Consider the following 14,578-nt stretch of genomic DNA (forward strand, 5'->3'; position numbering starts at 1 on the left):
TCTAAATCCTGGAGTAATGTCTGCTTATTTTTATTGCCATCTTCTTATTAAAATCAGTTAAGTATTAATAAATTAAATGTAAATATTAATACCAATATAAATAATATTTAAAAATATTTTCATATTCCTTTAAATATTAAATATTAATTTGAAACTAATAGTTCAAATATGTGTTTTGACTTTCATAAATACTACCTTGTTTAGTTATTTCACACAACAGATACAGACAAACTCACATACAGTTGTGAATTATATATTATTAAACAGTTGAGGAAACTGAGTCACAAAGGTTTTGAATTACTGAACTAGAAAGATGCAAAGTGGGGTTCAAAATGAAGTCTCCTGACACCATGAAATACATACTTCCTACACATTATACTGAGTACAAATTGCAGCTAGCTATTGAAAAACACTATAGGCTGAAAACAATACCTATTGTGAGATGGGTGGTAATGAGAGAATAGTGCTCTGTAGCTTCAATTTGGTTAAAGGGGAAAAAAAACCTTTTGAGCCATATGTTAGAGTAGGCTAAATCATGAAAGGGCTTCCCTGGTGGCTCAGTGGTAAAGAATCCACCTGTCAGTGCAGGACTTGGGAATTCAATCCCTGAGTCAGGAAGATCCCCTGGAGAAGAAATGGCAACTCACTGCAGTATTCTTGCCTGGGAAATCCCATGGGCAGAGGAGCCTGGTGGGCTACATGGGGTCACAAAGAGTTGGACATGATTAGTGACTTAAAAACCACAATAGACCATGGTAAAAGATTAAAATATGAACTGGCTCAATAAATATGTAGTTCATTTCATACTTACCTAAGAGTCCAGGAAAGTTTCAGGTTTGTCAGTTCTGCCTTTTCTATAACTCGATTTCTAATGTTGCCCAGGAGATTGCTATTCAGGTGGCCAGAAAGAAAAACAGAACATGGAGAAAACACACTAGCTTCTTAAGAGCCTTGGCCCGGAAGTGACACAGATCACTTCTACTAAGATGCCATTGGGGATAACTAGTCTTATGACCACACAAAACTAGTAGTGGTCACAACTTGCTGGCTGGATATTTGTTGCCAAGGTAGAATTGATACTAGAATGTAAGAAATTAGATTGAGCTGGACACAAAGCTACCTAATAACCACTGGAGATCATTCCTTGATAGTTAGTTCAACAATAACCTAAAATGGATTGTTTATGAGGGTATTTTTTTTGTTGTTATATGAGGACCATTGGGCCAGTATTCATTGAAGTGATAACTCCAGCAGATATATAATATGTGTATGTGTGTATAAGAACAGATATACCTAAGGTAATTGGAGATGAGAGTAAACACAGTAAAATTATATAAGTTCCATTTTTGACACCTTCCAAAGTTACTTTGGCCATCTCATGTGAAGAGTTGACTCATTGGAAAAGACTCTGATGCTGGGAGGGATTGGGGACAGGAGGAGAAGGGGATGACAGAGGATGAGATGGCTGGATGACATCACTGACTCGATGGACGTGAGTCTGAGTGAACTCCGGGAGTTGGTGATGGACAGGGAGGCCTGGCGTGTTGCGATTCATGGGGTTGCAAAGAGTCGGACACGACTGAGCGACTGAACTGAACTGAACTGAACTGAAAGGCTCTTTAATAGCCGCTCACTCCTAATCATTCTCAAATGAAAAATAAATAGAATTGTAATTGTTGTTAGGATAATTTACTGATCATCATAAATGAGAAATGAATAGAATAATTTACTGTTCATAGATTTATAATCAAAATCAAATGGGAACAGTTGTTCGTTTTTTATTGAAGTCTTTAGCTTCCAGGTGATCAGAAGAGAAAACTTTAGCATGTAAGGACAAAAGGCATTTAGCTACATCTGTTATCTCTGTAAACTTTTGTTTTTTGTTTTTTTTGTTAGAAAGGCCTTCACAAAAGAAGGCAGCTTAGAAATCAACTAAACCTCTCTATTCTGATTCCAAAGATTGAAAAAAAATTAATGAAATGAAGTGTAAATGTCAGATTTTGTTTGGCAGGTTAAATAAAATGTTTGTTTGCATGCTGCTGAAAACACTTTTAAGAAGATGTACAGTTACCACTTTAACTGTAAAATAAATTTGGTTATTTGATCATTTATATAGACCTGAATCACATATAGAATGATATGGAGTAAAAAAATCTTTTACCTTATACTTTACACTCTAAGTGATCCAAATATTATTATATTTTCTTACCTCCTCTTTAAGGTCAGTGAATTAACAAACATATTGCCTATTTGTAAGTGTTGCATGAACAAGGACAGTGTCTTTTTATCAATATGCCACTTGTGATGGTTTGCTAAATTAACTCGATGTTTTTAGTTACCATATTAGAGTCCTAAATGTGAAAAGCACACAACAACAATTAAACAATATAGCTTGCTTTTCTCTGTATATTTCTCAATCAATTAAATAACTCTAAGTCAGAGGAAACTGAAATCACTATTTTGGTTGCTTATATCACTAAATTATTATGTTGGTTGAACTTTCTTTGTAAAAAACATGAAGGTCTTATGACTTGTTGGAATGCTTAAATTATATTTAGAGAACAAGTTTGATGTGATTGTGATTATTAAAGCTTTAACCTTGAAATTAAAAGAGTTTAATAGACTTTGTCATAGGCAGAAGTAGATTTGGATAACTCCTTTCTTTTAAATACTTAATATATTTATATAATTACTGGGTCACAAAAGTTTTAGTTATTTTTATAATTCTAAAATATCATTAGCTGAGAAGAATGAATGAATTTTAACTGGCCAACTATGTAGCTCCAAAAGGTAAAGGCCATTATGCAACTGGACAATAATATTAGATTGTCTCCCTTAAGTTATATGAATAGACATGTTTCATTCATCACTATTTTAAGTCTTTTCAGCTACAAAGAGTCTACAATGTATACAAGTCAGAACTGAGAGAATATCATTATTCTAACATTTCCTTGTAAGACATACATATAGACAGCAAACAGATTACTTCAAACAATTTTCTCGAATATATTTATTGGCAGTTGAGTATTAAAAAAACAAAGATGAATAAAACAGATGAAAGGGATGAATACACGTCACTATTATTGTTTGCAAATGAACAATGCAGCCAGTCTCCACAGGAAAATGATTGCATATAAATTGCATTCATACATTGGGCTAAGAAAAAGATTTTTCTGTTGTGCATTTTAGTAGATACAGATCTTACGAATTTTTCTGTTACTGTTGGTGCCTTACTATATATCAAAATCATTTGTATTTATCATCTGTCTTTTAAGCAATGCTTCCTTTAGTTACTCTAGCTACATTTTAAAAATAAAACTTTCTACAAACCAAATGAACAAAGTGACAAGTGAAAATTAGAAAAACATAAAATTAAGGAAATACTGTTCTTTAGGGCCCTAACTACTTTCAGCTTGATTCAAAGAAGATGATGTACTCCTGAATTCATATTAAAAAATAGTTTTACTAATTCATTCTCATCACTCATTATATTTTATTCTGATTTTCTGGTTCTTCTTAAGTCAGTGTTCATAGTTTGTACCTCTCTAAGAAGGATGCTGAAACTGAAACTCCAGTACTTGAGCCACCTGATGCAAAGAAATGACTCATTGGAAAAGACCCTGATGCTGGGAAAGATAGAAGGCGTGCTGTAGTCCATGGGGTCGCAAAGAGTCAGACTTGACTGAGCAACTGAACTGATTGAACTGAAGAATGTTCCCATTTCACCTCATTGGTGAAATTTGGTTGCATGCAGTTATTCATAGTATTCATTCATCATGATCTTTATTTCTATTAAGTCACTGTTTTGTCTCCTCTTTCATATCTTTTAGTTGTGAGTCTTTATCTCTGTTTCTTGATCAAACTGCAGGTTTGTAAATCTTTTTTGTCCTTTCAAATTATGAACATTTGGTTTCATTAGTTTTCTGTACTGTTTCTCTGGTATCTATTTCTTTAATTTCTACTTTAATACTTCTTATTTTCTACCTTTACTTGTTATGACTATAGTTCACTCTTCCTCTTCACACGTCTGAGGATGACCGATTACGTTGTTAAGATCTTTCTTCTTTTTTAATATAGTACAGCTCTAAATATACCTTTGAGCACTATGTTAGCTGCATCCTTTAAGTTTTGGTTTGTTGTGATTTGCTTTGCTTCAGCTCACAGAATTTTATAATTTTTATTATGGTTTCTTTTTTGTCCTGTTGGTTATTGAGTGGAATGTTTGCTTCCACAAATGTATGAATTTCTCAAATCTCTTTGTATTATTAATTTTCAGTTTAAGTCTACTGTGGCTTGTTTCATGGCTTAGCATATGATCTACTCTAGAGAATGTTCTATGTGCACTTGAGAGGAATGTTCTGCTGTTGTTGAGTAGAGTGCTCAACAGGTGCATAGTAAGTCTACTTCTGTTACTTGACTGTTCAAGATCCATACTGATCTTCTGCCTAGTTGTTTTATCCATTATTGAAAGTGGAGTAGTCTCTTATTGAACAGTCTTTTCCCCACAGTTGTCAACCTTTGTTTTATGTATTCTGGTGCCCTACTGTTCAGCATGTATATTTTTATAATCATTATAATTTTCTAATGTATTGACACTTTTTTCATTATAAATTATTTTTTCATTTCCTATGATAATTGTTTCTTAAATCTATTTTACCTTGTAATTAGTTTAGCCATTCCAACTTTCTTACAGTTTCTCTTTGCAGGATACATATTTTTCCACCTTTTTATTTCCAACTCAATTTTATCTTTGGATACAATATGTCTTGATAAAATGTCTAAGTAGTGTCATATAGTTGAATCTGTTTTTTTAATTTTTAATATACTTTAACAATCTCCATCTTTTTGCCTCATTTAATCTATATTCACAGAGTCGGACATTACTGAGTGACTTTCACTTTCAATCTATTCTCATTTAATCTTGTTCTTTATAGGTTGAATTTATGTTTACCATTTAATTTTTGTTTTGTTTATATCTCAAGTCGTTTTTGTTCTTATATTCCTCCTTCAGTACTTTTCTTGCATTAAGTGAATATTTTCTACCTCAAGATTTTGATTCCATTAAAGAATTTTCACTATATTTTTGATGATTTTTTAAATAGTTGCTTTAGGTTGTGCCATATGCATTTTAAATTCTCAAATCCACTTTTGGCTTATACTAACTTAATTTCAGTGAGATACAGAAAGTCATTCTTATTTAGCTCCATTCCATTTTCCCCTTTTTTTGTGCTTATTTTATACAAATTACATCTATATATGTTACAAACGTAAATGTATATTGGGATATTATTACTTTTGAAAATTGCATGTCTGTTAAAATGATAAAGGAGAGGAGGTGCACATTTATAAGACTTGTTATATTTAACTTACTGTTTACCGTTTTGGAGTCTCTCTATTGGTTCCTGTGTATTTAAGTTAACATTTAGTATCATTTCCTTACTCATTGCATCTTTGCCTTCATTTACTCCTGTGCTGTTATTGTCACATATACTGCATTTCTATGTGCTATAGGTCCAAAAATATAATTATATATTGTTATATACATTTTGTTTATTATATGAGTTAAGAATAGAGAAGAAATGGACATTTATTCTCTTTCATAATTGCCTCATATTTATCTGATATTCTGTGCATTTTTCTTCATCCTGCAGTCTCTCTTCTTTGGATAGTATAATGGCTATCAATCTATATTTGTTGATTTTTCTTTTGTAATCAGATTCTACTATTGAGCCCTTTTAGTTAATTTTTCATTTTCATTCTTGTAATTTCCAACTCCATGATTTCCATTTGGTTCATTTGTTATAATATCTGTCTCTTAATTGATAAGTCTTTATTTGATGAAACATCGTTATCCAAACTGTCTTTACATCTTTAAGCATGATTTCCTTTAATTATTTGCATATATTTAAATTAGCTACTTTGAAGTATTTATTAAAATGACTGTTTCAGGCAGTTTCTGTTGAGTCATGATTTCTTTTTTCTTTGACTGTCTCATAATTTATTGAAAACTGGGTATTTTAGATAATATAGCAACTGTGGATAAAAATTCCCCTCCACTCCTTTCCAGAATTTGTTTTTGTTGCTGTTTGATTATTTATCTGATGACCTGGTGGACCATTTCAGTAATGTCTATTTCCCTCAAGCATGAGAGATATCCACATAATCACACTGAGATGCGCCGTTGTTTTAGTATGGCCCTCTGCCTCTTTCTCTCTGGTATCCTCTGTTCAATGGTCTGTTTCATTTGGTAGTAATCCAGCCTTTAGGCTCCAACTGAACTGAATTGAACTGAATTACCACTTTTTTGCCCTACTGTTTTCAACAATACCTTGGGGCTTAAGTTGTTCAATACTTTTTTTCCAGTTGAATTTGGACAGAGTTGATCTTGATGTCTGGTGATGTCCATGTGTAGAGTCTTCTCTTGTGTTGTTGGAAGAGGGTGTTTGCTATGACCAGTGTGTTCTCTTGGCAAAATTCTATTAGCTTTTGTCCTGCTTCATTCCGTATTCCAAGGCAAATCTGCCTGTTACTCCAGGTGTTTCTTGACTTCCTACTTTTGCATTCCAGTCCCTATAATGAAAAGGACATCTTTTTTGGGGTGTTAGTTCTAAAAGGTCCTGTAGGTCTTCATAGAACCATTCAACTTCAGCTTCTTCAGTATTACTGCTGCTACTGCTGGGGCATAGACTTGGATTATTTTGATATTGAATGGTTTGTCTTGGAAATGAACAGAGATCATTTTGTCGTTTTTGAGATTGCATCCAAGTACTGCATTTCAGACTCTTTTGTTGACCATGATGGCTACTCCATTTCTTCTGAGGGATTCCTGCCCCCAGTAGTAGATATAATGGTCATCTGAGTTAAATTTACCCATTCCAGTCCATTTTAGTTCGCTGATTCCTAGAATGTCGATGTTCACTCTTGCCATCTCCTATTTGACCACTTCCAATTTGTCTTGATTCATGGACCTGACATTCCAGGTTCCTATGCAATATTGCTCTTTACAGCATCAGATCTTGCTTCCATCACCAGTCCCATCCACAACTGGGTGTTGCTTTTTCTTTGGTTCCATCCTTTCATTTTTTTCTGGAGTTATTTATCCGCTGATCTCTAGTAGCATACTGGGCACCTACTGACCTGGGTAGTTCCTCCTTCAGAGTTGATTTTTGTGAAAGGCATAATGTCTGAGTCTAGATTCATGTTTTTGCAGGTGGATATCCAGTTGTTTCAGCAACATTTGTTGAAAAGATTTTCTTTCCTCTATCATTGCCTTTGTTCCTTTTTCAAATGTAAGTTGACCATATTTTTAAGAGTTTACTTGTGGGCACTCTTTTCTATTCCATTGATCTAATCTGTCTCTTTTACCAATGCCACTGTATTATTATAACTTCATACTTAAGTATTGAAGTTGAATAGTGTTAATATTCTTATTTTGTTTTTCTTCAAGATTTTGTTGGCTCTTCTGTTTCTTTTTGTCTTTACATTTAATTTTAAAATAAATTTGCCAACAGCCAAAAAATTATTTCCTTGGATTTTGATTGGGATTTCATGGAATGTATAGATAAAATTTGAAAGACATATTGAAAATATTATGTCTTCATAGTCATGAACATAGAATATCTCTCAATTACTTTTTTATTTTGTTTTTTTTTGCCATTCACATATTGATCTTGTATGTATTTTGTTGCATTTATAACCAAGTATTTCATTTTGGAGAATGATGATTTAGTGTGTTGTTATGCTTTTAATTTCAGATGCCACTTGTTTATTGCTGATATATAGGTTAATGACTGACCTCTGTATATCAACCTTATATCTCTAAATTACATTAATTGTTTTTAGTTCTAGTTTTTTATCAATTCTTTTAGATTTTCTACATAGGCAGTCATGTCAACTGTGAACAAAGACAGTTTTGCTTCTTTGTCAACTTTGAACAAAGACAAGTTTTGCTTCTTCCTTCCCATATGCCTTTTATTTCTTTTTCTAATTGCATTAGCTAGATCTTGTTAGACAATGTTGAAAATAGTGAATGAGGACATCCTTGCCTTGTTTTTGCTTCAAGTTTCTCACCATTCAATATATTAACTGTTCGTGGATGTTGGCATATTGAGATGTTCATTGTCATTTTGATATACTCTTTGTCATGTTGGGAAAGTTCCCCTTTATTTCTAGTTCATTGAGAGTTTTTTTCTAAAGAATGTGCATTGGCTTTTGTCATGATTTTATTTTTTATTTTTTTATGTAACCATGTGGTTTTTCTTCTTTAGCTTGTTACTGTGATATATTACATTAATTGACCTTTGTTAAGCCAGCCTTACACAACTGTAATGAATCCAACTTGATCATAACATATAACTATTTTTTATACATTGTTGGGCTTGATATGCCAATATTTTGTTGAGATTCTTTTTTTGTTTGTTTCCATCTGTGTTTATGAGAGTAATTGCTATGTACTTTTCTTTTCCTGTATTGTCTTCTGTGGTTTTGATATTAAGGTATTGGTGCTTTCATAACATGAGTTAGGAAGTAGCCCCTCTTCTGTCTTTTGGAAGAAACTGCTGAGAATTAGAATTTCCACCTTAAATATTGGGTAGAATTCAACAATGAACCCACCTAGCTCTGATGGTTTTTTTTGGAAGGTTATTGTTTACTAATGGAAGTTTTAAATAGATACAGGTCAATTCAGAATGTGCAGTTCTTTTGTGAGGTTTTCTGGTTGTTGTTCAGTGTCTAAGTTGTGTCTCTTTGTGACCACATTAACTGCAGCTAGCCGGGCTTCCCTGTCCTTCAGTATCTCCTGGAATTTTCTCAAATTCATGTCCATTGAGTTGATGATGCCATCCAACCATCTCATCCTCTGTTGTCCCCTTCTTCCTTTGACTTCAGTCTTTCCCAGTGTAGATTCTATCTTTAAAGGAATTGGTCCATTTAAATAGATTATCAGATTTGTGGCCATAGCATTATTGATCATATTCCTGTATGTCTTTTAAATGCCCATGCAGTTTTTAGTGAAGTCTTCCCTTTCATTTCTGATAGTACTTCTATTTTTGTAGTTAACCTGGCTAGAGTTGAATGAATTTCATTGATCTTTCCAGAGAGTCAACTCTTGTTTTTATTTTCTCTATTGACTTCCTGTTTTACATTTCACTAATTTATGAACTGAATCTTTTCTTCTCCTTACTTTGGATATAATTTGTTCTTCTTGGCCTGGTTTCCTAAAGGTGAAACTTAGATTATTGGTTTTTAGCTCATTCTTGTTTTGTAATATATACAGCCAATTCTATGAATTCCCCTCTAAGCATTGCCTCATACAAATTTTGATGAGTTATGTTTTCATTTTTCTTCAATTCATTGGCTCAGTCGTGTCCGACTTTTTGCGACCCCATGGACTGTAGCACGCCAGGCCTCTCTGTCCATCACCAACTCCGGAGTTTACCCAAACTCATGTCCATCAAGTCAGTGATGCCATCCAACCATGTCATCCTCTGTTGTCCCTTTCTTCTCCTGCCTTCAATCTCTCCCAGAATCAGGGTTTTTTCAAATGAGTCAGTTCTTCGCATCAGGTGGCCAAGGTATTGGAGTTTCAGCTTCAACATCAGTCCTACCAGTGAACACTCAGGACTGATCTCATTTAGGATGGACAGGTTGGATCTCCCTGCAGTCCAGGGGACTCTCAGAAGTCTCTCTAACAAGTTTAAAAGCATCAGTTCTTTGGTGCTCAGCTTTGTTTATAGTCCAACTCTCACATCCATACATGACTACTGGAAAAACCATAGCCTTGACTAGACGGACTTTTGTTGGCAAAGTAACGTCTCTGCTTTATGTTGTCTAGATCAAATTTTTACATTTCTCTTTATTCTGTGATCCATGTGTTACTTAGAATTGTGTCGGTTAATTTCCAAGTATTTTGAGATTCTCCAGTTACCTTTGTGGTTTCCATTTTGAATTTAATTCCAGTTTTTGCCTGAGAGGGTATGTTGTATTACTTTTAGGCCTTTAAATACGGTAAGCTATGTTTTATAACCCAGAACGTGGTCTATCATAGTGAATGTTCCATGTGATCTTGAGAAGGATGTGCATTCTACTGTCATTGGATGAAATAGTCTATGTTGATTATATCTGGTTAACTGATACCGCTGTTCAGTTCAACTGTGTTCTTACTGATTTTCTGTCTGGTAGACCTGTACATTACTGATAGAGAAGTACTGAAGTTTCCAATTGAAAGAGTGACTTCATCTATTTCTCCTTGCAGTTCTAGCAGTTTTTGCCTCATATCATCTGATGCTGTTTTTAGGTAGATACACACATCGAAAATTGTTAGGTCTTCCTGAAGAATTGATCCTTTAACATTAAGTAATGTCATTCTTTATTCCTGATAATTTCTTTTGCTCTGAAGAGACTCTTTTTGAAATTAATATGGATACTATAACTTTCCTTTTATTAGTGTATCTTACTATTCAATATATCTTTCTCCATCCTTTTATTTTTAATGTATGTGTCTGTATTTAAAGTTAGTTTCTTGGAGACAACATATAGTTGAGCCTTGTTTTCTAATCCACTTTGACAAACTCTTTTTTTAATTGGTGCATTACACCATTGACATTTAAAGTGATTACTGATGTAGTTGGATTAATTTCTTAACATATGTTACTGTTTTCTATTGTTGATCTTTTCTTTGTTCTTATTTTGTCTTTACTCATTCTGTCTTGTGGTTTTAATTTAGTACTTTGAACAATTCCGTTTTCTCTTTTATATTAACTGTACTTTTCTATAGTGCAAAATTTGAACTGTACATTTATGACTATTCCATTTCAAAATTCAAATATACTGCTTAATAGGTAGTGCAAGTACCGTATTCTTTATTTCTTTCTTCCATCCCTTATACTATTGTTGTATTTCACTTAAATTATATATAATTTATAATCAATAAGTTCATTATTGCTATTATTGCTTAATTTTTTTTTTTTTTTTGGCCATGAAACATGCAGGATCACCATTATTGGATCAGGGATCAAACCTGTGCCTCCTGCAGTGGAAGTGTAGGATCCTAACCATTGGACTGCCAGGAAATCCCCCCATTATTATCTTGAAAAGACTGTTGTCTCAGATTAACTAAGAATAAGTAAAATGAAAGAGTTTATTTATCTTCACTTTCTCTAGTGCTCTATTTTTATGTAGATCCAAGTTTCTGACTCATGTTATTTTCTTTTTCTCTGAGAAAATTCTTTTAACATCACTTGTGAGACAAATATACTGCAATGAATTTTCTTAATTATTTATTTGTCTGAAAATGTCTTTATTCTTCCTTCATCTTCACCTTTGAAAGATAATTTTGCAGGATATAGCATTCTGACTTGTTTTTTTTTAACATCAAATATTCACTCCATTCTTTTGGTTGCATGATTCCCAAAGAGAAATGAGATATAATTCTTATCTTTGTTCTTCTAGGTAAGGACTCCTCCTTGCTCCCACCCCAGTTTTTTCCAAGAGTTTTTTTATTTTTATTTTTTATTATTGATTTTCTGAAGTTCTGAATATCATGGATAGGCCTCAGTTCAGTTCAGTTCAGTTCAGTTGTTCAGTCATGCCCGACTTTTTGTAACCCCATGAATTGCAGCACGCCAGGCTGCCCTGTCCATCACCAACTCCCGAAATTCACTCAAACTCACTTCCATTGAGTTGGTGATGCCATCCAGCCATCTCATCCTCTGTCGTCCCCTTCTCCTCCTGCCCCCAATCCCTCCCAGCATCAGAGTCTTTTCCAATGAGTCAGCTCTTCACATGAGCTGGCCAAAGTACTAGAGCTTCAGCTTTAGCATCATTCCCTCCAAAAATACCCAGGGCTGATCTCCTTTAGAATGGACTGGTTGGATCTCCATGCAGTCCAAGGGACTCTCAGGAGCCTTCTCCAACACCACAGATCAAAAGCAGCAATTCTTTGGTGCTCAGCTTTCTTCACAGTTTAACTCTCATATCCATACATGACCACTGGAAAAACGATAGCCTTGACTTAGACGGACCTTTGTTGGCAAAGTAATGTCTCTGCTTTTCAGTATACTATCTAGGTTAGTCATAACTTTTCTTCCAAGGAGTAAGCCTCTTTTTATTTCATGGCTGCAGTCACCATCTGCAGTGATTTTGGAGCCCAAGAAAATAAAGTCTGCCACTGTTTCCACTGTTTCCCCATCTATTTCCCATGAAGTCATGGGACCAGATGCCATGATCTTTGTTTTCTGAATGCTGAGCTTTAAGCCAACTTCTTCACTCTCCTCTTCCACTTTCATCAAGAGGCTTTTTAGTTCCTCTTCACTTTCTGCCATAAAGGTGGTGTCATCTGCATATCTGAGGTTATTTATATTTTTCCGAGCAATCTTGATTCCAGCTTGTGTTTCTTCCAGCCCAGCGTTTCTCATGATGTACTTTGTGGATATGCCTAGATGTAATTTATTTAAGCAGTTCTCCTCTTTGGTGTTCTTTTAGCATCCTGGATCTATGGTTTGTTTACTGACATTAATTTGGGAAAATTATCAGCACTATTACTTCAAATATTTCTTCTGTCTTCAAATATTTCTTCTGTTCCTTTCTCTCTTCTCTTTCAGGTTTTCCTATTACCCATATGTTTTAACTTTCATAGTTTTCCTACAGTTCTTGGATATTCTGTTCCATTTTTTCAGTCAATTTTTTTTTTCTGTTAAGATTCTGCTGACATAAGGTTCTGCGAGTTTTCTTACAAGTGTGTCCATAAATATCATAAATGTATCACACATACTGTTCATTTTTGTTATAGTGTTAGCATTTGATCCTTTCTTAGAATTTCCATCTTCCTGTTTACATTACTCAATTATTGTTGTTTGTTGTCAAATTTTTCTATTAGAGACCTTTGCATATTAATTATAGTTATATAACACCTTTTGTTTATATAGTTTTTGCCTTCTAGTATGTAGTTGTTTATAGAAAGCTGGACATCGTGTAGTACATTAAAAAAAAAATGGGCCAAAGAACTAAACAGACATTTCTCCAAAGAAGACATACAGATGGCTAACAAACACATGAAAAGATGCTCAACGTCACTGATTATCAGAGAAATGAAAATCAAAACCACAATGAGGTACCATGTCACACCAGTCAGAATGGCTGCTATCCAACAGTCTACAAGCCATAAATGCTGGAGAGGGTGTGGAGAAAAGGGAACCCTCTTACACTGTTGGTGGGAATGCAAACTACTACAGGCACTCTGGAGAACAGTGTGGAAATTCCTTAAAAAACTGGAAATAGAACTGCCACATGACCCAGCAATCCCACTTCTGCGCATACACACTGAGGAAACCAGAATTGAAAGAGACACATGTACCCCAGTGTTCATCACAGCACTGTTTAAAATAGCCAGGACATGGAAGGAACCTAGATGTCCATCAGCAGACAAATGGATAAGAAAGCTATGGTACATATACACAATGGAGTATTGCTCAGCCACTAAAAAGAATACATTTGAATCAATTCTAATGTGGGGGATGAGATTGGAGCCTATTATACAGAGTGAAATAAGCCAGAAAGAAAAACACCAATACAGTATACTAACACATATATATGGAATTTAGAAAGATGGTAACGATAACTCTGTATGCGAGACAGCAAAAGAGACACAGATGTATAGAACAGCCTTTTGAACTCTGTTGGAGAGGGCCAGGGTGGGATGATTCGGGAGAATGGTATTGAGACATGTATATTATCGTATGTAAAACAAATCACCAGTGCAGGTTCGATGCATGATACAGGATGCTCAGGGCTGGTGGACTGGGATGACCCAGAGGGATGGTATGGGGCAGGAGGTGGGAGGGAGCTTCAGGATGGGGAACACATGTATACCTGTGGTGGATTCATGTCAATGTGTGGCAAAACCAATATAGTATTATAAACTAATTAGCCTCAAATTAAGTAAATTTGTATTTAAAAAATTGTAAATAAACTTTCAGTAATAATACTGGTGAGGTGCAGGGAGAAAGAAAATGTTCTATAGTACTGTGATTATCTCTCTGTCTTTTAGTAAGCTTGTGCCCATGGACTGTGTAGTTCAAAAGTGTTTCTCTTCTCCCACCTCTTTAGGCAGTTCAGTGGGATGGATTAGGGGGCTTACATTATTTCTTCTCCCCCCTTGGAAAGCAAGATGCTGGAGTTGGATATCTCCTTTCCCCCAGGTCAGTTACACCTTTTTTGTTGTTGTTGTTACTATCTTTTTCTTTTGGGGAGCTACACTGTACAGCATGCAGAACTTCCCTGGCCAGGGGTCGAACCTGTGCCCCCTACATTGGAAGTGTGGAGTCTCAACCACTGGACCACCAGGGAAGTCACAGTTAGGCTTTGATAAAACTCCAATGGGTTGGACTCTACTAAAATAGTTTCTCTTTTGAGGGTAGGCTTTTTTAAGAGAAAAGAATGCTTTGGTATGTTTTTAAAAATGTGTTTTCTCCTCTGCCCCCCAGAATCATGAGGAAATTTTTCTCTCATCGTAACTGTGAGAATCTAGGAGAGTCCCTGGCAGTAAAACGCAAAAGTGTGGGAATGCCCCCCTAAGACTGGC

General features: G+C 34.8%; 1 non-coding gene across 1 annotated transcript; it reads right to left on the reverse strand.

The window, feature by feature from the left end:
- Positions 1 to 14,270: 14,270 nt before the first annotated feature.
- TRNAG-UCC (transfer RNA glycine (anticodon UCC)) lies at positions 14,271 to 14,343 on the reverse strand. Its single transcript has one exon. It is a non-coding gene; the product is annotated as a tRNA-Gly (tRNA).
- Positions 14,344 to 14,578: the final 235 nt, after the last annotated feature.

The sequence above is a fragment of the Budorcas taxicolor genome, chromosome X (genome assembly GCF_023091745.1).
Source record: "Budorcas taxicolor isolate Tak-1 chromosome X, Takin1.1, whole genome shotgun sequence".
Classification (NCBI taxonomy): domain Eukaryota; kingdom Metazoa; phylum Chordata; class Mammalia; order Artiodactyla; family Bovidae; genus Budorcas; species Budorcas taxicolor.